The sequence below is a fragment of the Triticum dicoccoides genome, chromosome 3A (assembly GCF_002162155.2).
Source record: "Triticum dicoccoides isolate Atlit2015 ecotype Zavitan chromosome 3A, WEW_v2.0, whole genome shotgun sequence".
Lineage (NCBI taxonomy): Eukaryota > Viridiplantae > Streptophyta > Magnoliopsida > Poales > Poaceae > Triticum > Triticum dicoccoides.
Genome location: NC_041384.1, coordinates 253,098,342 through 253,122,257, shown reverse-complemented (window position 1 = coordinate 253,122,257; position 23,916 = coordinate 253,098,342).

Below are 23,916 nucleotides of genomic sequence, written 5' to 3'. Positions count from 1 at the left end.
TGTCGAATCAATAAATTTGGGTTGAATACTCTACCCTCGAAAATTGTTGTGATCCCCTATACTTGTGGGTTATCACCTGGCGCCCGAGTACTTTTGCTCGCGGTTCTGAACTTTGCCAGATTTATCCAAATGCTATTTTTCTCATTTCCAAGGTGCTTGGATTTCTTAATTTAGGCAAAGTTGGCTCGCGGCTAAGTCCCCGAGTGAGAGGATTTATCATCACTCGGAGTATTTTTGAAACTTACGCGAGTACGGGGTCGCAGCCAAGCCCCCGAGTGGGAGGATTGCTCTCCACTCGGAGAAGTTTTTAATTTAGGTGATTACGGGGTCGTAGCTAAGCCTCTAAGTGGGAGGATTGCTCTCCACTCGGAGTTTTTTTGAAACTTAGGCGAGAACGGGGCCGCAGCTAAGCCCCCGAGTGGGAGGATTGCTCTCCACTCAGAGTAGTTTTTAACTTAGGCGAATCTGGTTCGTAGCTAAGCCCCCGAGTGGGAGGATCTATCTCCACTCGGAGTAATTTTTAACTTAGGTGAATCTGGTTCGCAGCTAAGCACCTGAGTGGGAGCATTGCTCTCCACTCGGAGTAATTTTTAACTTAGGCGAATATGGTTCGCAGCTAAGCCCCCAAGTGGGAGGATCGCTCTCCAATCAGAGTAATTTTTAACTTAGGCGGATCTGGTTTGCAGCTAAGCCCTCAAGTGGGAGGATCACTCTCCACTCGGAGTAGTTTTTGAAACTTAGGCGAATCTGGTTTATAGCTAAGCCCCCGATTGGGAGGATCGCTCTCCACTCGGAGTAGTTTTTGAAACTTAGGCGAATCTAGTTCACAACTAAGCCCCCAAGTGGGAGGATCGCTCTCCACTCGGAGTAATTTTTAACTTAGGCGAATCTGGTTCGCAGCTAAGCCCCCGAGTGGGAGGATCGCTCTCCACTCGGAGTGGTTTTTGAAACTTAGGCAAATCTGGTTCGCAGCTAAGCCCTTGAGTGGGAGGATTGCTCTCCACTCGGAGTAGTTTTTGAAACTTAGGGGAAACATATTCACGGCTAAGCCACCCACTAGGGGATTTGAATGTATGTTTATGCGAGAATAATCACTATGAGACTACAGGAATCATGTCTTTGATAAACAATATGAAAGTATTCTTATTACACCTCGACAATCCGAGTGTTTTAAGTATAAAAGCAGTGGAGCAGATCCGCGTTCTAAGAGCGTGGTTCGTCTTTATTCTTGGCTATGTTGTAAAGGTGATATGCCCCATTGTGAAGGACCTTGGTGACGATGAAGGGGCCTTTCCAAGCAGGGGCGGGCTTATGAGGCTGTTGCTGATCCACTCGGAGCACAAGGTCTTCTTCTTGAAATGCTCGACCTTTCATGTTTCGGGCGTGGAATCGATGAAGGTCTTGCTGATAAATGGTCGACCGGATCAAGGCCATCTCTCGTTCTTCCTCCAGAAGATCTACAGCGTAATAACGTGCTTGTTCTGCCTCAGCCTCTGAGAAAAGTTCCACTCGGGGTGCATTGTGCAGCAAGTCACTCGGAAGCACGGCTTGAGCCCCGTACACCATGAAGAAAGGGGTTTGATTGGTTGGGAGTTGTCCTCAATCCCCACAAAACAGACGGCAACTCAATCACCCAAGCTCCAGCTGCATGCTTAAGGTCGCGCATCAATCGGGGTTTCAGCCCTTGGAGGATCAAACCATTTGCTCTTTCAGCTTGCCCATTCGACTGCGGGTGCGCAACGGATGCGTAATCGACCTGAGTACCTCGGGAAGCACAGAATTCTCTGAACTCATCAGAATCAAAGTTCGAGCCGTTGTCTGTGATGATACTATGCGGAACTCCATATTGGAACACCAACTCTCTGATAAAACTGATGGCTATGCTTGAGTCTAGATTCTTGATAGGTTTGGCCTCAATCCACTTAGTGAACTTGTCGACTGCCACGAGCAGATGAGTGAAACCACTCCTGCCAGTCCTTAACGGACCAATCATGTCCAACCCCCACATAGCAAATGGCCAGATGAGTGGGATAGTATTCAAAGCGGATGCTAGCTTGTGGGACATGTTCGAGTAAAACTGGCAATCTTCACACTTCTCTACGATCTCTTCCGCCATTTCATTGGCCCGTGGCCAGTAGAATCCCGCTCGGTATGCTTTGTCCATGATGGTCCGGGAGGACGCATGGTGACCATAGTTCCCCGAGTGAATCTCATTCAAGATCAGTTTACCCTCTTCTGGAGAGATACATCGTTGAGCCACGCCAATAACACTTTCTCTGAAAAGTTGTTCGCCTATAACTATGAAGGCTTTCGACCTATGGACGATCTGTCGTGCTTCAACTTCATCGTTTGGGAGCTCCTGCCTAAGAAGATATGCAATATATGGCACTGTCCAGTTGGGGGTGATTACCAAAATCTCCATAATCATATCGACTACTGCTGGCACTTCGACTTTAGTCAGATTGGTAGAACTTATTAGTTGTGGGGGCTCTTCTGTAAAGGGATCTTCTTGTACTTATGGGCTATGGAGGTGCTCCAAGAACACATTACTGGGAATAGGCTTCCGAGTGGAACCTATTTTCACCAGATCATCAGCTGCTTGATTCTTGAGTCGGTGAACATGGTGGAGCTCCATCCCTTCAAACTTCTTTTCCAACTTCCTTACTGCATTGCAGTATCTAGTCATGGCAGGGCTCCTGACATCCCACTCCTTCATCACCTGATTAACCACCAAGTCTAAGTCGCCGTCTACCATCAAGCGACGAACGCCGAGTGAGATGGCCATACACAACCCGTGGAGAAGTGCTTTGTACTCAGCTTCATTGTTGGAGGAATCAAAGTGAATCTGGAGGACATAACTGAGTTTGTCGCCTCTTTGGGACACCAGGACCACTCCAGAACAAGAACTATTTAACATCTTAGATCCATCAAAGAACATGGTCCAGTGTTCCGAGTGAACTCATGTCGGCTGCTGCTGCTCAATCCACTCGGCCAAGAAATCTGCGATTGCTTGACACTTGATTGCCTTCTCTGCTTCAAACTTGATATCTAGAGGAATAAGTTCAACTGCCCACTTCGCCACTCGACAGGTTGCATCTCGATTGTTCAAAAATTTAGACAACGGAGCATCGCTAATGACTGAAATCGAGTGGTCTTGGAAGTAATGTGCAACTTTCTTCGCAATCAAGTAAATTCCATAGACAAGCTTCTGGTAATGTGGATACCTTTGCTTGGACGGAGTCAAGACTTCAAAAATGTAATACACTGGGCGTTGAACTTTATAGGTGAAAGTGCTAGTGATCGACTAGAGGGGGCTGAATAGGCGATTTTTATGTAAGTCTTCAAAACATGGAAGTTTCAAAGACAAACGATAGAAATAAACCTATTACCATGCAGCGGAAGGTAGACTACACTAAGCTAACCATAGTCAAGTATTCAATGAAATGAAAGCATAAAGACTAATAGCAGCTAGGCAGTATAGATCAGGTTGGAAGATAGTATGAAGCCAATCAGAACAAGCAGTCACACAGTGAAGGCAAATAACTAATGCAAACAAGCAATGACTTCACAAGGACCAATCAGCACATAAAGAGATGGGAAGGATGGAACCAGTGGCTCGTTGAAGACAATGATTTGTTGGACCAGTTCCAGTTGCTGTGACAACTGTACATCTGGTTAGGGAGGCTGAGATTCAACTCAGAAGACCGTGTCTTCACCTTATTCCCCTTGAGCTAAGGACACCCAGTCCTCGCCCAATCACTCTGGTAAGTCTTCAAGGTAGACTTCCAAACCTTCACAGACTTTGTTCACCGGCAATCCACAAAGACTCTTGGATGCTCAGAACGTGACGCTAAACGGCTGGAGGATTCATAGTCCTCAAGTGTAATAAGTCTTCAGATCACACAGACAGGAAGACTTCAGTGATGCCTAACACTCTTTGGCTCTAGGTGTTTAGGGCTTTGTCCTCGCAAGGAATTCTCTCTCAAAGGCTTCGAGGTGGGTTGGTCTCAAACGACAAAAGCCGTACACTAACTCCGAGCAGCCAACCGTTTATGGTTGTAGGGGTGGGCTATTTATAGCCACTAGGCAACCCGACCTGATTTGTCCGAAATGACCCTGGGTCACTAAGGAACTGACACGTGTTCCAACGGTCAGATTTCAAACACACACGACAACTTTACTTGGGCTACAAGCAAAGCTGACTTATCCAGCTCTGGATAAGATTTGCTCTCATTGTCTTTGCTCGAAGACATAGGATTTTGGTTAAGCATCACTACAGTCATTCTGACTAGTTCACTTGGACCCCACTTAACAGTACGGTGGTTCCTATGACTCAACAAAGAAGAAAAAGAACGACAAAACAACTAAGTCTTCGCGCTCCATAGTCTTCACGCAATGTCTTCTCTTGTCATAGTCTTCAATGTGAATGTCTTCACATACCGCCTTTGACTTCAATGTCTTCATACATTTTTAGGGGTCATCTCTGGTAGGAAAACCGAATCAATTAGGGACTTCTACCTGTGTTATCCTGCAATTCTCACAAACACATTAGTCCCTCAACCAGGTTTGTCGTCAATACTCCAAAACCAACTAGGGGTGGCACTAGATGCACTTACAATCTCCCCCTTTTTGGTGATTGATGACAAACTGGTTGAAGTTTTCAATGGGGAATAAAATATGTGAAATTGTAAAGGATAGGGTATTGTCTTCATAAGTGGCAAAGGCTCCCCCTGAAGATGTGCATATAAGTAATTTTCTCTTGGAATGCAAATGCACATGGCAGGTTGTACTTGTGGAGATCCTCTCCAACTTATGATGACAATTCATCATGCATGATTTGATGTAATGAAGATAATGACATGCATAATGAAAAATGGACATCTGCAAAATGACCTAAGTGCGAAAGTTATCATCGCACATGTGGAATTTATCATCGCATCACAGAATAGCAAATAAGTAGCAGACGACCATCAAGTTTAAGTGTTACAACTCAAAGAACCAAATGTGTCGAAAAGCAAGAGTTGTAAGCACTTGGCAAAAGTAGCAAAGATAAAGCAACCAACCATATGGACCCGCTTGAAGACTATCAACTCATATGCTTCTCCCCCTTTTGTCAGTAAGGACCAAAAAGGTTTGAAGACAAAGAGCGCCTACTCGTTCCCATGAGGTGCAGGCGAGGCAGCAGGGTCGTCGTTGAGGTTCGGTGGTGCAGAAGAACTTGGTGCAGTGTCGACACGCGCTGAAGTTGGAGGAGGTGAAGTTGCATCATCTTGGTCATCAATGACTCTGGCATTCACTGTCGCAGCTGAGGACGAATAATCAGAGTCTTCAAGTGAGGGAGTCTGACGCAAGTATGCATTTCGTGGAGGAGTTGAGTCAAACTTGAATCTTTCGGTTAAGCCATCGTCCTACAGATCAGCTTCAGCACTAAGCAAAGTCAAACTCTTCCACGACCTCCGACAGGTTTCATGACTGACAAAGGCATTCTTGGTGGCAAGATTGCGTATGCGGTTGACATCCACCAAGAGGCTTTGCATCTGACGCTTAAGCCAGTTGTGATGCTTGTCCTGTTTCTGGTGTAGTGCGATGAGAAGCTCTCGGTCATTGAGAACACGGGATCGCCTTCGAGGCCTTTGCGCAATGGTGCTACTAGTGGCGTCAGTTTGAGCGCAAGGGGCACGTGTGTTGCCAGCCAAGGGATAAACACGCGACACTGCCTGAACTCCTTCAATGGGTTGGGTGAAGCTTTGGTGATCAATATTGTGAAGATAAATGGGATCCTTAGCATGCTCTGGGTAAATAGCTTCAACAGACAGATCAACCTCTAGCAAGAAGACAAGATGATTGCGCGCAGACGGCTGATAGTTGATGGCAGAGTGAAGCTTGATAAGGCGCATTACCCATGGAGCATAGAACTTCAGACCAAAAATGTCGAAGCCAGATGCAGCCAACTACCTAATGAAGAAGTCTTGAGCATTGAAGCTGATGCCATTGAAGATGTAGAAAACCAAAGTCTTCATTGCTCCTTCAAGCTTCGCTGCAAATGAATGTCCTTTGATGGCCCATAGAGTTTTTCTGATGATATGATAAATGGTGCGAGGCAAATACTCTAGGTCTTCAACAAAGAATTCAGATGGGTAGTCAGCGCCGTGAGGCAAAGGCTTCATCATGCTCAACATTTGGCTCATGTTGGGTTCTGGCTTCTAAAAAATGCTCTCAAGAGCATTCTGGTGATGTTGACAACCTGGCTCATAGTATTCACCAGGAGTGGGCAGGCCTATGAGCTCAGTGATATCAAGAGCTTTGGCTTCATGATGGACATTGCATGTCATCCACTCAAGGACCCAAGTATTTGGATCCCTGTTGTAGCCTCGAATGTGAAGAGTTGCATAGAACTATAGCAGAAGCTCTTCATTCCAGTGTTCCTTATCTATGACAAACTGCAAGAGTCCAACGTCTCTGAAGCAATCCAACGCTTCTTCAAGGCAGGGCAGGCCAGCTATAGCTTCAGTGTTGAGACGCATATGTGGAAATATGCGCCCCTGATTGTATAAGACGCAGGAATAGTAGCTGCGCTGCTGATAGCTCCAGAACCGATCTGATGAAATGCGAGGTTTGGTGTAAGGGTTCTTGGCGCTGTTGAGGAAGGTATTATGTGCCATGAAGCCATTCACATTGAAGACCCCAGGTGAAGTTGCAATTCCTGGGAATCGTGGAAGTCTTGGCTTGGGCTTCTGGATGGGAGGTCTGTGCTCGACATGATAGTCAAATTGTGGACCCGCTGCAGGTGGAGGAACCAGAATGGGCCATCGGACCATAACAGGCTGACCACGATCAAATGCCAGCTCAATTGTATGAGGCCTTGGAGGGGGTACAGGAGCATTGACATTGTCATTGATCTAGGCTTCAGGGGCCACATTGGCTTCAGGTGCTTCAGTATTGGCTTCGGGCACTGCAGTGGCTTCAGGTGCATGCACTTCTGGCACCGCAGTAGCTTCAGGCGCCACATTAGCTTCAGCCATGACAACGTCATTGGCTTCAGTGTTGATGTTGGTGGCCGCCTCAGGATTCTTAACCTCCACTTCAGAAGCTGGAGGGTCGGACACGTTCTCCTCGAGAACAACATCTTGGTGGGACGGGGGTGTAGCAACTCTTTCTACTTCAACTCTTGGTTCTTCTCTTTCATCGACTGATGCAGCCGGAATATCATCAGCGGTTTTGGCTTCAGACTCTGACACGTGCACAGTGGGAGTGACTTGGGGCCTCGATCCTTTGCGAAGCCTGCGTAATGCTGGCGACGCTTGCGGATATGGAGTGTGCTGGGCCTCAAAGTCATCATCATCTTGCACTGGTGAGGTGACTTGTGGTTGGGGAGAACTTGGGGTGTCTTGTCATTGTGGGTGATCAGCCCACGATGCATCCTGAGCAGTTGGCGTCAAAGGACGACCAATGCTGATGAGTTTGTTGTGCGTGAGCACAGGCGATGATACCAACTGGTGCTCGATCTGAGGAAGGACTTCATCATCTTCAACATTGTCGTGAGGACCAATGTCTTCAGCTGCGGTGGGGTCAACAGCTGGATTGTCTTCAGCTTCAGGAGCCTCTGTGGAAGCAGGCTCATGAACTATTATTTGGCGTTCTTGATGTTCAGATGCAGGACGAGCCATTGAGATTGGCTCGGCCTCAAGGGGCTCTGTGGGAGCAGCCCGGTCTCTCTTCTTGGTTTTCCGTTTCTTGGTTGGAGGTGCATCATCAGTGATGGCCTTGGTTTTGTGTTTCCTAGCTTCGTCTTCAGCTGCCCTTGTTTTCTTCAGTTCTGAAGCCACTGTGGGGACCTTAGGCTTCGAGCCTGTCATACTGGCTGGGAAGACAATTGGATGTACTTCCTGCCTTGGTGCTTCGGGTTCTGCCATAGCTGGCTTCTTCTTCTTCTTGGCCGCCATTCTGGGGTCGATGCCTGGTCGCCCCAAAGCCTTGCGCTTTTCAGCTTCATTGTGTCCCTGAACACATTTAGCAGCAAGATCCTTCATGCACTCACGAGAACCTTTGGCTTCTTCGCGTTTGGTTCGAAATGCTTCCTTGAGCTCATGCATCATGACCTGAAAGTTCTGGATGTCTTCAACATTGAGTTTGGCCATATGCTTCTTGAATTGAGCCTTTTCGTAATCTATCTTGTGCTTCAGCTCAACAATTTTCTGAGCTAGAGCCAGCTCAGCAGCAATGGCTCCGTGGATGCTGAGGCCAATGGGAAGCTGAAGATCATCAAAGCTAACATTTGTGTTGTCAAACAACTCATCAATGAACTTGTTTATGATTTCAACATCAAAGAGAGGAAGGTCATTGAAGATTTTTGCCTCTTGCTTGCTCTTGATCAACTGCTCAAGAGCGTCATCACCAAGGTCATCGTCGCTAGTTAGATCAATGGCGTCATTCTCGTTGCGCAGAACAGCAGCAGGGGTCAGTGCTTGGCTGGTGGGTTGCATGGGCATCTTCACTTTGGAGGGCTTAGAGATGCGTCACAGATCTTCAGACTGCACACTGTGTTCAGGAGGTGCAGTGGCCAGAGGCTTCGCCCGTGAAACCTTTGGTTCAGGGGCAGGCTTTGAAGCTTTAGGTTTCTTCAGCTTCTTTGACTTCGGTGGTGCAGGCGCTTTGTTAGAATCAGCGTCGTCTTCAGGTTGATCCACGACTGCCCCTTGAACCTTTATGTGAGTAATGAGACCTTCTAAGTTATAGAAGGCCCAACCAGATTGGGTTCAGCTTCACGTGTGCCGTCAGCACAAGGAGCAGAGGGGCCTGGATTGAAGTCTAATCCCCATGACTTCTTGTTTTCTTTGGCCGAGTTCTTGGCAAACTGGAAGTTGCGCTTGAACAGATTGTCGTCATGACACCATAGCAATGAAGATGGGTCTGCATCTGCAGGCTGTGGTCCACGGACCATGCAAGGATAGAAGTCTTGTTCAATGGCTTCAGCTCTGGATTTGGGTTGAAGATTTCTGTACAAGATGTCTCCCCACGGTCGCTTGATGGCATTTTTCTCAGCATATTCCTGGGTCACAAACCTATACTTGAACCATTGCTCTGCCCAATAGCTTTGAATCCATTGGATTCGGGTTTTCTGCTGATTGTAGTCCTCCTCTGGATCTGTCTTGTACAGCTCATAGAGGTCAGGAGGCAAATCTCTTGAGGTGTTCCCACGATGCTGTCTGCCACCCTTCCTTGCAGATTTCTCTGTTGCCATGAAGTTTAGACTGAAAGGCTTCAACACTGTCAAAGTCTTCCGTCTACTGGTCAAACAAGAACTGGCTTTAGGAGAATTTATATGATGCTATAAGAACTCTGCAAATGAATGCAGACTATGAGAACCAAGGGATTCTCCCACGGACATGTACCTGTGACAGCATTAAGGTGCGAGGGAAGGGGAAGAGGTCATATGCATTCTCAAAAGATTTTGAAGATAAATCAGTTTAGAAGACATTGACCTCATAGTGCGAAGACATTCACTCATAGGTAGAGAGTTGGTTCCAGATTTGTACGAATCCACGAATAAGTACAAGTGAGGATTCTAACTACTTTGTGAAGCATAAGTGAATATACTAGGCATGTTATGAGAGGCAGTATGAGATAGATCCAACTTGTGTGAACAGAAACTACTTATGGTAGAAAAGGATGAATCTATCGGATCAAAAAGACTATAAAAAGGAGGTTTTATTTACCACACGAGGAACTGCTAGACGGAGTGGGAGAGGAGGCTGAGCAGTTCGATCTTCCATTCCCTAACTTGGTGACGGAGGACACCTATGGCGACGGCGGAGAAGATGATGTCCGCGGCCGGCATGAGGACAGCGTCGGTGAGGTCGCGACAGCTAAGCGCTTTGTCGCCGGCGTCATCGAGGGCTAGCAGTGGCGCTAGGGTTTGTGCGAGAGTGGAAGAAGAAATAATGACTGGGGTGAGGCGTGTATTTATAGGGACAGGGACGGCACAGTGTTATTACATAGGTGCCCCTGGCGGTTCACATCTGAAGGACACATGGCGATCATGCAACACATTGGAGGTTGTTCCACGTTCCCACGCATGCCTGGATTGTCGGATGGTCGTTCCCACTTCTCCGGGTTTCAGGTTGAAGGATTTAGCATTGAAAACAGATTAATGTTTGTATCTGTGTCTTCTGCTGACAAGGACGCAGAGAAGACATTTTGACAGTGTCAATAGAATGCATATGATTTGGATAGATAGACTTAAGATAGAAGCATAGAGGGGTTAGGGTCCGATCACATTCACTTAGTTCAAAAGATTCAACAAGAAGCCATAGCTATAAGTGAATGCTGTAGAGGACAGAAACCAAATTAGTACATTGAAGATAAACATGAAGCCATGTTAACATTGAAGACAAACAGAAAGCGAAGACTTTGCAAATGTAACGCCATGTGAAAAACACTTCTAAGGGAAGAATTTGGTGGTGGCGTTACCCACCGTATAGGAAGTATTAGACCCAGACACGGCGCACAATTATCGTGGCGCTCCGAGGTCAAATTCCATGTTAATGTATTCACACTCAGAATGCAAGTCTTCATTGATTGAAGACATACGTTACTTCGTGTGTTGCACATCTAAGTCATCAACATGCATAAGTGTTAGGATGTATGCCTGATCACAGGACATTTGAGGATTCCAAGATATTTAGCTCACACCGTAACTTGCAAAACCTCTTCTCATCCAAGGGCTTTGTGAAGATATCTGCCAGTTGCTCTTCAGTGTTGACATGTATGATATCAATATCTTCCTTCATGACATGATCTCTGAGAAAGTGATGACGAATTTCAATGTGCTTTGTCTTCGAGTGCTGAACTGGGTTGTTAGCAATCTTGATGGCGCTCTCATTGTCGTGGTAGAGTGGTACTTGCTTCAGATGAATACCATAGTCTTTGAGTGTTTGCTTCATCCATAGAAGCTGCGCGCGGCAAGATCCAGCAGCAATGTGTTCAGATTCAGCAGTGGAGAGAGATACACAGTTATGCTTCTTTGAATACCAACATACAAGTGATCGTCCCAGAAAGTGACATGTGCCTGATGTAGACTTGCAATCACCTTGTCACCAGCATAATCAGCATCTGAGAATCCAACTAGATCAAACTCTGACCCCTTTGGATACCATAATCCTAGTGTTGGGGTGTGAGCCAAATATCAAAGAATTCGCTTCACAGCTAAGTGATGCGATTCCTTTGGTGCCGCTTGGAATCGGGAACACATGCAAACACTAAGCATGATATCTGGCCTAGATGCACATAAATAAAGCAAAGAACCAATCATGGAGCGGTATACCTTTTGATCGAACTCTTTACCATTGTCGTCGGGATCCAGATGGTGTTTAGTTGGCATTGGCGTCGTGTAACCTTTGCAGTCTTGCATTCCAAACTTCTTCAGGCAATCTTTGAGGTATTTCTCTTGAGATATGAAGATGTCGTTGCGTTGTTGTCGTATTTGAAGACCAAGGAAGAACTTTAGCTCACCCATCATGGACATCTGATATTGCTCTTGCATCATGTATCCAAACTCATCAGTGTATTTCTGATTAGTGCAGCCGAAGATAATGTCATCCACATATATTTGGCACACAAACAGTTCACCATCATATGTCTTCGTGAAGAGAGTGGGATCCAGGGAACCAGGTTTGAAGCCTTTGCTCTTCAGGAAGTCTTTGAGTGTGTCATACCAAGCTCGAGGGGCTTGTTTAAGGCCATACAATGCCTTGTTGAGCTTGTAAACCATGTCAGGATGTTTTGGATCTTCAAAGCCAGGCGGTTGTGCAACATACACTTCTTCTTCAATCTTGCCATTGAGAAAAGCGCTCTTCACATCCATTTGGTACAGAAGAATGTTATGATGATTTGCATAGGCCAGCAGTATGTGTATAGCTTCAAGCCTAGCCACAGGAGCAAATGTTTCATCAAAGTCAATTCCTTCAACTTGAGTGTATCCTTGAGAGATGAGACGAGCTTTGTTTCTGACAACTTGACCATGCTCATCTTGCTTGTTGCGGTATATCCATTTAGTGCCTATGATATTGTGCTTACGAGGATCAGGACGCTTGACAAGTTCCCATACATTATTCAACTCAAACTATTGAAGCTCTTCTTGCATAGCTTGAATCCATTCAGGTTCCATAAAGGCTTCATCAACTCTCTTGGGTTCAGATATTGAGACAAATGCGAAGTGTCCACAAAAATTTGCTAGTTGTGTTGCCCTTGAACGAGTGAGTGGACCAGGTACATTGATGCTGTCAATTATTCTCTCAATCTATACTTCATTTGCAACACGAGGATGAATAGGAAGAAGATTTTTCTCTTGTTGATCATTGTCATCGTTAGAAGGATTGTCTTCAGGCTGAGCATTGTCTTCAGGTTGATCAGGCACAGAGATGATGAGTTCCTCTTCAGGCTGAGCTTTAGACGGTATGATTTCTCCAGTTCCCATAAGCTTGATGGTTTCACTGGATGGAACCTCATCTAGCACATTTGGCAGGTGCTCTCTTTGCGAGCCATTAGTCTCATCGAACCGCACATCAACAGTTTCAACCACTTTATAGTGAAAGAGGTTGAAGACTCTGTAGGAGTGCGAATCCTTTCCGTATCCAAGCATAAAACCTTCATGTGCTTTCGGTGAAAATTTTGAAGTGTGATGTGGATCCTTGATCCAGCACTTGGCACCAAATACTTTGAAGTAACTAACATTTGGCTTCTTACCAGTGAGGAGCTCATAGGATGTTTTGTTCAGAAGCTTGTGAAGATAAACACGGTTGATGATATGGCATGCAGTATCAATGGCTTCGGGCCAGAACTTTTTTGGAGTCTTGTATTATCGAGCATCGTCCGGGCCATCTCAATAAGTGTTCTGTTCTTGCGTTCCATGACGTCATTCTGCTGCAGCGTGTACGGAGCTGAGAATTCATGAGTGATGCCCAAAGTATCAAGATAAGTGTCGGGGCTGGTGTTTTTGAATTCAGTGCCATTGTCACTTCTGATGCGCTTGACCTTGATGCCATAGTTGTTCATGGCTCGATTGGCGAAGCGTCTGAAGACATCCTGCACTTCAGTCTTGTAGAGGATTATATGCACCCCATGTATATCTTGAATAATCATCAACAATGACGAAGCCATAGAGACAAGCATTAGTAGTAAGAGTTGAGTAGTGAGTGGGACCGAAGAGGTCCATGTGTAGCAGTTCGAAGGGTTGAGTCGTTGTCATGATTGTCTTCGAGGGATGCTTGGCCCTCGTCATCTTTCCAGCTTCACAGGCACCACATAGGTGATCCTTCTTTAACTTGACACCCTCGATGCCTATGACATGCTTCTTCTTTGCAAGAGTGTGCAAGTTCCTCATGCCAGCATGCCCTAGCCTCCGATGCCAGAGCCATCATTCTGAAGCTTTTGCTAGAAGACATACGGCAAGCTATGGTCCTGCTGAGAAATCTACCACGTACAAATGATCTTTCCGATACCCTTCAAAGACTAGAGACTTGTCAGATTCCATTAGAACAAGGCAACGATATTTTCCAAATATCACAATCATGTTTAAATCGCAAAGCATTGAGACAGACATTAAGTTGAAACCAAGGGATTCAACAAGCATCACTTTATCCATGTGTTGATCCCTTGAGATTGCAACTCTACCTAGACCCAATACCTTGCTTTTACCAGTATCAGCAAATGTGATGTGACTCTTGTCAGATGGACGTAAAGTTGAGTCCATGAGAAGACTTCGCTTGCCAGTCATGTGATTAGTACACCCACTACCAATAATCCATTCTGAAGCAGCTGGTGTCATACCCTACAGTGCAGTTAGGGGGATAGGCTTCATGAAGAGAATTGTGAAGCATAAACATTTGACGAGCAAGTGGATTATGAAAGCTTAGATCGAGGTTAGGACTGATAGGGCAAGTAGCAAGCGACTCGGGAACAAAATACATAATAAGACCATTTGGGCATTTGATCTTGTGCCCTACAAGATGTTTAAGGTCCCCAGCAATAGCTTCAGACGAATTTGATTTTCGGCTGGAGACCCTTCCCTGCAAAAGAGAGTTAAGCTTTCTTAGCCACCCACATCTTCAAGGGTGGCTTCGAAGCAATGAGTCTAAGTGCAGCATCTGAGAACTTTGGCTTTGGAGCCCTAGCAAATAGTCTTGCAGGTGGACAATAGTACTCATAAGAATAAGCAGAGTAGTTCTCGGTGTTATGAACATGGCGGTTTGATGAAACGCGCTCATATTCATAGGCCTGAGTATGGTTTCCCTGCAAAACATTTGTGTTAGTGCGACTCACGTCAGTCCTTTGTCTGTATGAAGCCTTTGGACCATACGAAGCCTGTGGTCTAGGGTTTGTCTTCTTCACTTGTGGTGTCATGACGACATTCATAGGAAGATTCTCCAAACACCTTTTCGGCACCCAGACTTTCTTCATAGGTGGCCCATTCCTGCAGTTAGTACCAATATACCTGGCAAACACTTCACCATTATGATTCTTAAACAGTTTATAGTTTGCATCAAAGGATTCATCAATAACAATGGGATTAGCACAAGTGAAGCCAGATAGGGTGGATGGATCCACTGAAGGTTCCTTTGCAGCACCCCATGTGGTTTTGGGGTACTGCTCAGGTTTCCAGTAAGAGCCATCAGCATTCATTTTCCTTTCGAACCCAACACCATCTTTCCTAGGGTTTCGGTTCAGGGTCTGCCTTTTGAGGACATCACATAGTGTTTGATGCCCTTTGAGACTTTTCTACATCCCTGTTTCAAGCAATGTCTTCAACCTAGCATTTTCATCAGCAATAGCAGTGGTATCCTCAGCAGAGGGGTTAGTTACCACATCAACAGTTGAAGATATTGCAATAGTAGCAGTAGTAAAACATCCAGCAACAGAAGTAGCGTTGTCACGCTCAATGCATTTAAGACATGGTGGTTCAAATCCTTCCTGAGCGGAACTGGTCTGTTTGGTGCAAAGTGACTCGTTTTCCTTTTGAAGATCTTCATGAGCCGCTCTCAATTCCTCAAGATCCTGCTTCCTTTGAAGATAATCATAGGAAAGCTTTTCATGAGTTGTTGAGAGCGTTTAATGACGACTTTCAAGTTCCTCATACTTAGCATGAAGATTTTTTTATGTCTTCAATTAAGGACTGAGATTGAGTCATTTCAGCGTCTAACAGGTCATCGCTTTTGTCTAACAGTTTTTGAATATGTTCCATAGCTTTCTGTTGTTCAGTTGCAATTTTAGCAAGTGTTTTGTAGCTGGGTTTGGAACCACAATCAGAGTCATCTTAACTGGATGTTTGATAGTGAGTAGTGTGTGTGTTTACCTTGGCACCGTGTGCCATGAAGCAGTAGGTGGGAGCGGAGTGGTCCTTGTCATTTGCATCGACGTCGGTGATGAAGTCATTATATTCAGTGTTGAAGATGGACTTGGCAATGTATGCTGTAGCCAGACTTGCAACGCCAGAGTCGGACTCCTCCTTAGACTCCACCTCCGCCTCCTCAGAAGTGGACTCCTCCTCTGAATCCATTTCCTTGCCAACAAACGCACGAGCCTTGCCAGATGAGCTCTTCTTGTGTGATGAAGACTTTGAGGAAGACTTGGAAGAAGACTTTGAGTATTTCTTCTTCTTCTTGTCATCAGAATTATACTCCTTGCTCTTCTTCTTCTTCTTGTTCTCATTGTCCCACTGCGGACACTCAGAGATGTAGTGGCCAGGTTTCTTGCACTTGTGGCATGTTCTCTTCTTGTAGTCATGAGCAGAAGCTTCATCATTCCTTGAGCTTGATCGTGAAGACTTTCTGAAGCCCTTCTTCTTGGTGAATTTTTGGAACTTATTCACAAGCATAGCAAGCTCCTTTCCAATGTCTTCAGGATCATCAGAACTGCTGTCAAATTCTTCTTCAGATGAGGAGACATCTTTTGCCTTCAAGGCACGAGTTCGCCCATAGTTGGGACCATAGATGTCTCTTTTCTCAGAAAGCTGAAACTCACGTGTGTTGAGCCTTTCAAGTATGTCAGATGGATCGAGTGTCTAGAAGTCAGGGCGTTATTGAATCATCAGGGCTAGGGTGTCAAACGAGCTATCAAGTGATCTCAGGAGTGTCTTGACGACTTCATGCTTGGTGATCTCAGTAGCGCCGAGGGCTTGAAGCTCATTTGTGATGTCAGTGAGTCGATCAAACGTGAGCTGAACATTCTCATTGATGTTTCTCTTGAAGCGGTTGAAGAGGTTGCGAAGGACACTGATTCTTTGATCTCTCTGGGTCGAGACGCCTTCGTTGACCTTGGAGAGCCAGTCCTAGACTAGCTTAGATGTTTCCAGAGCACTCACACGGCCATACTGCCCTTTGGTCAGATGACCACAGATGATGTTCTTGGCAGTGGAGTCCAGTTGAACGAACTTCTTGACATCAGCAGCGGTGACACCTTCACCAGCCTTGGGGACGCCATTCTTGACGACATACCAGAGGTCGACATCAATGGCTTCAAGATGCATGCGCATCTTATTCTTCCAGTAGGGATATTCAGTTCCATCGAAGATTGGGCACGCAGCGGAGACTTTGATTATCCTTGCAGTCGACATAACTAAAACTCCAGGTGGTTAAACCGAATCACACAGAATAAGGGAGTACCTTGCTCTGATACCAATTGAAAGTGCTAGTGATCGACTAGAGGGGGGTGAATAGGCGATTTTTATGAAAGTCTTCAAAACATGGAAGTTTCGAAGACAAACGATAGAAATAAACCTATTACCATGCAGCGGAAGGTAGACTACACTAAGCTAGCCATAGTCAAGTATTCAATGAAATGAAAGCATAAAGACTAATAGTAGCTAGGCAGTATAGATCAGGATGGAAGATAGTATGAAGCCAATCAGAACAAGCAATCACATAGTGAAGACAAATAACTAATGCAAACAGGCAATGACTTCACAAGGACCAATCAGCACATAAAGAGATGGGAAGGATGGAACTAGTGGCTCGTTGAAGACAATGATTTGTTGGACCAGTTCCAGTTGCTGTGACAACTGTACATCTGGTTAGGGAGCCTGAGATTCAACTCAGAAGACCGTGTCTTCACCTTATTCCCCTTGAGCTGAGGACACCCAGTCCTCGCCCAATCACTCTGGTAAGTCTTCAAGGTAGACTTCCAAACCTTCACAGACTTCGTTCACCGGCGATCCACAATGACTCTTGGATGCTCAGACTGCGACGCCTAACCGGCTGGAGGATTCACAGTCCTCAAGTGTAATAAGTCTTCAGATCACACAGACGTGAAGACTTCAGTGATGCCTAACACTCTTTGGCTCTGGGTGTTTTAGGGCTTTGTCCTCGCAAGGAATTCTCTCTCAAAGGCTTCGAGGTGGGTTGCTCTCAAATGACAAAAGCCATACACTAACTCTAAGCAGCCAAACGTTTATGGTTGTAGGGGGTGGGCTATTTATAGCCACTAGGCAACCCGACCTGATTTGTCCGAATTGACCCTGGGTCACTAAGGAACTGGCACGTGTTCCAACGGTCAGATTTCAAACACACATGGCAACTTTACTTGGGCTACAAGCAAAGCTGACTTATCCAGCTCTGGATAAGATTTATTCTCATTATCTTCGCTCGAAGACATAGGATTTTGGTTAAGCATCACTTCAGTCATTCTGACTGGTTCACTTGGACCCCACTTAACAGTACGGTGGTTCCTATGACTCAACAAAGAAGAAAAAGAACGACGAAACAACTAAGTCTATGCACTCCATAGTCTTCACGCAATGTCTTCTCTTGTCATAGTCTTCAATGTGAATGTCTTCACATACCGCCTTTGACTTCAATGTCTTCATACATTTTTAGGGGTCATCTCTGGTAGGAAAACCGAATCAATGAGGGACTTCTACATGTGTTATCCTGCAATTCTCACAAACACATTAGTCCCTCAACCAGGTTTGTCGTAAATACTCCAAAACCAACTAGCGGTGGCACTAGATGCACTTACAATAGGCCTTGACTTCTTCTCGCTCGACTGTGAGCACTATGCTGACAACCTGACCAGTGGCTGAAATATATAACAATAAAGGCTCTTTGCTGACCGGAGCAACAAGCACCGGCTAGGTGGAAAGCAGGGCTTTGAGCTCTACAAACGTTGCTTCAGCTTCAGGAGTCCACTCGAACATATCAGACTTTTTCATCAGTCGGTAAAGAGGCAATGCCTTTTCACCGAGACCAGAAATGAATCGACTTAATGCAGCAAGACAACCTGTGAGCTTCTGAACGTCATGCACACACACAAGGTGTTTCATTCGGAGAATTGCCCCAATCTTTTCGGGGTTTGCATCTATCCCTCGTTCAGAAATAAGAAAACTGAGTAACTTTCCTCCTGGGAATCCGAATGTGCACTTGGATGGGTTAAGGTTGATGGCATATCTTCTTAGATTGGCAAAGTTTTCAGCGAGGTCAGTCAGTAGGTCGGAACCCTTGCGTGACTTGACCACGATATCATCCATGTATGCTTCCATGTTCCGACTGATCTGAGTGAGCAGGCACTTCTGTATCATATGCATGAATGTGGCACCAGCATTCTTAAGACCAAAAGGCATGGTGACATAGCAAAAACACCAGAACAGGGTGATGAAGGCCATTTTTATTTCATCGGGTCCATACAGTTGGATCTGATGGTACCTGGAATACACATCCAAAAAAGAAAACCGGTCACACCCCACAGTCAAGTTGATAATCTGATCGATGCGAGGGAGAGGAAAATGATCTTTCGGGTAGGCCCGGTTTATATGCTTGAAATCAATACACATATGAAGTGAATCATCTTTCTTAGGGACCATGATGACGTTGGTGAGCTCTAAGTGGTATATCTCGCGGATGAACTCAGCTGCCAGAGCCACCTCTTCACCAATCACCTTCCTTTTTTCCACGGTGGACCGACGGAGATGCTCTTTGACAGGTCTTGCTTTTGGGTCGACACGCAAACAGTGCTCAGCCAGCCCCTGGGTACACCTGGCATGCCTGATGGTTTCCATGCAAAGATGTCCTAGTTCTCACAAAGGAACTAGATGAGCGCGGCTTCCTATTTGTTGTCGGGTGTCGTTGAGATGTGGGTCGGAGCAGCAGTGGGATCTTTCGGGCGAATGTGGACTGGCTTCGTTTCCCCGGCTGATTGAAATGCGGATTCTAAAGCATGCTTCTTGGCTCACAGCAAATCACTCTGGTCAACATTTTTCTTGTACTCCTCTAGTTCCACCACCGCCATTTGCTCATCAACAATCTTGGAACCCTTCTGGAGGCACTCCTCCTCTCTCTGCCTATTTCCTGTGACTGTGATCACACATTTGGGTCCGGGCATCTTCAATTTAAGATACACGTAATATGGACGGGCCATGAAGCGGGCATATGCAGGCCTGCCCAGAATAGCATGATAGGCACTGTGGAAATCTATTACTCAAATGTCAACTTCTCCTTGCGGAAATTCTTGGAATCACCGAAAACCACATCAAGAGCAATTTGCCCGAGTGACTTTGCTTTCTTTCCTGGAATGACTCCGTGAACTGCATGTTGCTCTCACTGAGTTTGGACATCGGAATGCACATCCCTTGGAGAGTCTCAGCATGCAGAATATTCAGACCACTACCACCATCCATAAGAATTTTCTTCAATTGGGTGCCCCCAACGACTGGGTCGACCACCAACACTTGCCGCACAGGGTAGCAACATGCACTGGGTGATCTAACTGGTCGAATGTAATGGGATTCTTTGACCACTTCAGGTACGTCATAGTTGCTGGAGCAACCATGTTCACTTCTCTGTTAATGACTTTCAGTCGACTCTTGCTCTCGACATCAGCAAAAATCACCAAGTTGGCATTGACCTTCGGGTAACCATCATATTTTTCCTCCTCTTCATCCTTATCAGAGTCCTTCTCACTGGGCTGGCCCTCTTGGAACTGCTGAATTAGGAGTCTGTGCTGTCAAGTGGTATGTTTGAGCAGAATCAAGTTACCCTCCTCATCCTTCTTCATGTGAATGTGACACGGCAAATACAGGACGTCCTGGCCTAACTGATCTTTCACCTTTTTGGGCACCCACGGCCCCTTGGGCTTTCCTTTAAACTTTCCTTGCGCATTCAGAACTGCGACTTCAGTAGGACCTGCAGCCTCATCCTTACGCTTTTGCTTCCGACTGAGGTTTCCACCACCGGTGTCCCGGTCGACTGGTTTCCCCTTACCATTGCAAAGTCGGTCTTCCTCTTCGCCATTTGCATACCGAGTGGCTATTTCCATCATTCGTCTTAGAGAAATGACTCCGGAACGACCAAATTTTAGGATAAGTTCTCTATATCTGACGCCCTCCTTGAAGGCGCAAATTGCTTGGTGTTCTGACACATTCTCCACTACGTGATGAAGGGTAGTTTATCTCTGGATGAAATCTCTCAAAGTTTCACTCGGCTTCTGGACGCAATGTTGTAGTTCGGTCAGCCTAGCAGGTCGCTTGCAGGTGCCTTCGAATGTCTTGATAAACACTTGGGCTAAATCTTCCCAACAGAAAATGCTTCCAGGAGCCAGTTGATTCAGCTAAGCTCTGGCTGAGCCTTCAAGCATCAAGGGGGGTGCTTCATGGCTACGTCATCATTGGCTCCACCATTCTGCACTGCCACTCGGTAATCTTCCAGCCACGTGTCTGGCTTTGACTCACTAGTGAACTTGCTCACAGCAGCAACCAATCTGAAGTTGGGCGGGATCTCAGTGGCTCGGATGGCTCTGCTAAAACATTCAGGTCCAGAAATGAATGCCCTTCTTAGGGAGTCCTGGACTAAGGGGTCCTTAGGTGTCCGGCCTGTTATCCATGGGGCGGACTGATGGGCTGTGAAGACATGAAGGCCGAAGACTATACCTGTGTCCGGATTGGACTCTCCTTGGCGTGGAAGGCAAGCTTGGTGACCGAATATGAAGAATCCTTCTTATGTAACCGACTCTATGTAAACCCTAGATCCCCTCAGTGTCTATATAAACCGGAGGGGTTAGTCCGGAAAGGATATACTCATTGCCATAGTCATACAGGTTAGACTTCTAGGGTTTAGCCATTACGATCTCGTGGTAGATCAACTCTTGTAACACTCATATTCATCAATATCAATCAAGCGGGACATAGGGTATTACCTCCATAGAGAGGGCCCGAACCTGGGTAAACATCATGTCCCCTATCTCCTGTTACCATCGATCCTAGATGCACAGTTCGGGACCCCCTACCCAAGATCCGCCGGTTTTGACACCGACATTGGTGCTTTCATTGAGAGTTCCACTGTGCCGTCAACAAAAGGTTTGATGGCCCCTTCAATCGTCCATAGTGACGCTATCCAAGGAGAAACCTTCCTCCCCGGACAAATTTTCGTGTTCGGCGGCTTCGTACTGCGGGCCAACTCGCTTGGCTATCTGGAGCAGATCGATAGCTACGCCCCTGGCCACCAGGTCAGATTTGGAAGCTTGAACTACATCGCGGATTTGAGACCGCAACGATCGCTCCTTCTCACCCCGATGAACATGACTTAAATCTGTCATCGGATAACACCCTGGAGATGGCCCCTGTTGCTGCAACGGCCTTAGAACCAGAGTAGATCGTGCCATCCGAGGCCACAGAGTCCGCGGCGTTAGAGCCGTACACGGACTCGGCACCCCGCAATATTTGCGTCAAGGGAACTCTGGACTCGTCCCCAGCTATAAGTCCCGGACCAGGTACGCCTGCGGACACCGAGCTGGATCAGTTATCGATTTTCAAATTTAGCGCCGCAGACATCTTCCAGCACTCACCTTTGGGTGATGTGCTAAACTCTTTAAAGAACTTGTCCTTGGAGAAGGACTCATGGCCAAACTATGTTCGGTTTGAGCCAGAGGCTGGTGATGGGAAATTTCGCTTCCCACCCGCCACCCACTTCATAGCCACTGTCGATGACTTAACTGACATGCTTGATTACGGCTCCGAAGACATCGACGGTATGGACGACGATGCCAACATGGAGCAAGGCCAAGACCCGCCATTCACTAGACGTTGGACGGCCACGTCTTTGTACGATGTGTACATGGTCGACTCACCTAAAAAAGCTAGCGACGATGACAAAGGAGATCTAGTTGCGAATAAACCTTCTGAGACACAGTCCAAGCATCGACGCCATAAACGCCGCTCTAAGCCTCGTTGCTCAAATGACGGCAACACTGGCACCGGAGAAAATAGTACTCCGAGCAATGCACAAAACAATGAAGACCCTGTTGGGGCTGCATCCGAACAGGAGGAACAAGAAAATGGGCAAGATGACCCTGATAAACAGGCCATGCCCAATGACCCGGATGATGATAGTTATTGTCCAGTCTCCGAAGATGAGGAGAGCCTCGGCAGCAAGGATTTCATTGTGCCCGAGGCACCCCTAGAGCAGGAACTCTTCAAGCGCCAGCTAATGGCTACTGCCAGAAGCCTGAAGAAGAAGCAGCAGCAACTCCAGGCTGATCAAGACCTGCTCATTAACAGGTGGACTGATGTCCTGGCAGCCGAAGAAAATGGCCTCGAGCTCCCAGTCAAGAGTTACCCAAAACGTAGACTGCTACCTCAGTTCGATGAGGAGGCACCAGACCCCATACCTCCCGCACGCAATGCGGACCGACCACCACATGGTCGGGATAGTGTGGCGGACCGACCACCCTGCAGTCAGGATAAAACGGCAACACAGGCCGAACAATAGCCCGCCCCACCGCCTTGCAAAAACAGGGATAGAACAGCTCGGGGCCATACATACGACCTTCGGCAGGATCTAGACAATAAAACAGGACACACCAGATCAATCTACGGATCACGAGGACGCTTCCTGACTCGGGATGACGGCTACCTATTCGAACGTGACAAACCTAGTCACACCCGGGCCGATAACCGCAGGCAGACTCCATCGGAGGTGTGCCGTGACGTGGCCTGATATAGAGGCGCCGCACACCCTCTCTGCTTCACAGATGATGTGCTGGATCACGAATTCCCCGAGGGGTTCAAGCCTGTCAATATTGAATCATATGACAGAACAACCGATCCCGTGGTATGGATTGAGGATTTTATTCTCCACATCCACATGGCCCATGGAGATGACCTCCACGCCATCAAATACCTCCCACTAAAGCTCAAAGGGCCAGCTCGACACTAGCTAAATAGCCTGCCCCAAAATTCCATCGGCAGCTGGGAGGACTTGGAAGAAGCCTTCCTTGACAACTTCCAAGGTACATATGTCCGGCCACCCGATGCCGATGACTTAAGCCACATAGTTCAGCAACTCGGAGAATCGGCCAGAAAATTCTGGACTAGGTTCCTAACCAAAAAGAACCAGATTGTTGACTGTCCGGATGTCGAAGCCCTAGCGGCCTTTAAGCATAGCATCCGTGATGAATGGCTCGCCCGCCACCTCGGCCAAGAAAAACCGAGGTCCATGGCCGCCCTCATGGCACTTATGACCTTCTTTTGCGTGGGAGAGGATAGTTGGCTGGCTCGCAGTACAAACACAGCCAATGAAGCAGGCCTCTCCGAGGCCAAAAACAGCAACAGCAAGCTCCGGCGCAACAGACACAAACACCGAAGCAATGGCGATAACACCGATGACACTACAGTTCATGCCGGATTCAGTGGCCCCAAGTCCGGCCAACGAAAAAGCCCTATAAAAGGAACGGCGGAGGACCATCCAGCTTGGACCGCATACTCGATCGTCCGTGCCAGATACATGGCACCCCAGACAAACCGGCCAACCATACTAACAGAGATTGCCGGGTCTTTAAGCAAGCCAGCAAGGTAAACAGCGGAAACAAGCAAGGGGAATCGCAGAGCGAGGACGAAGACGAGGAGCCCCGGGAGCCGAACACTGGGGGGCAGAAGAA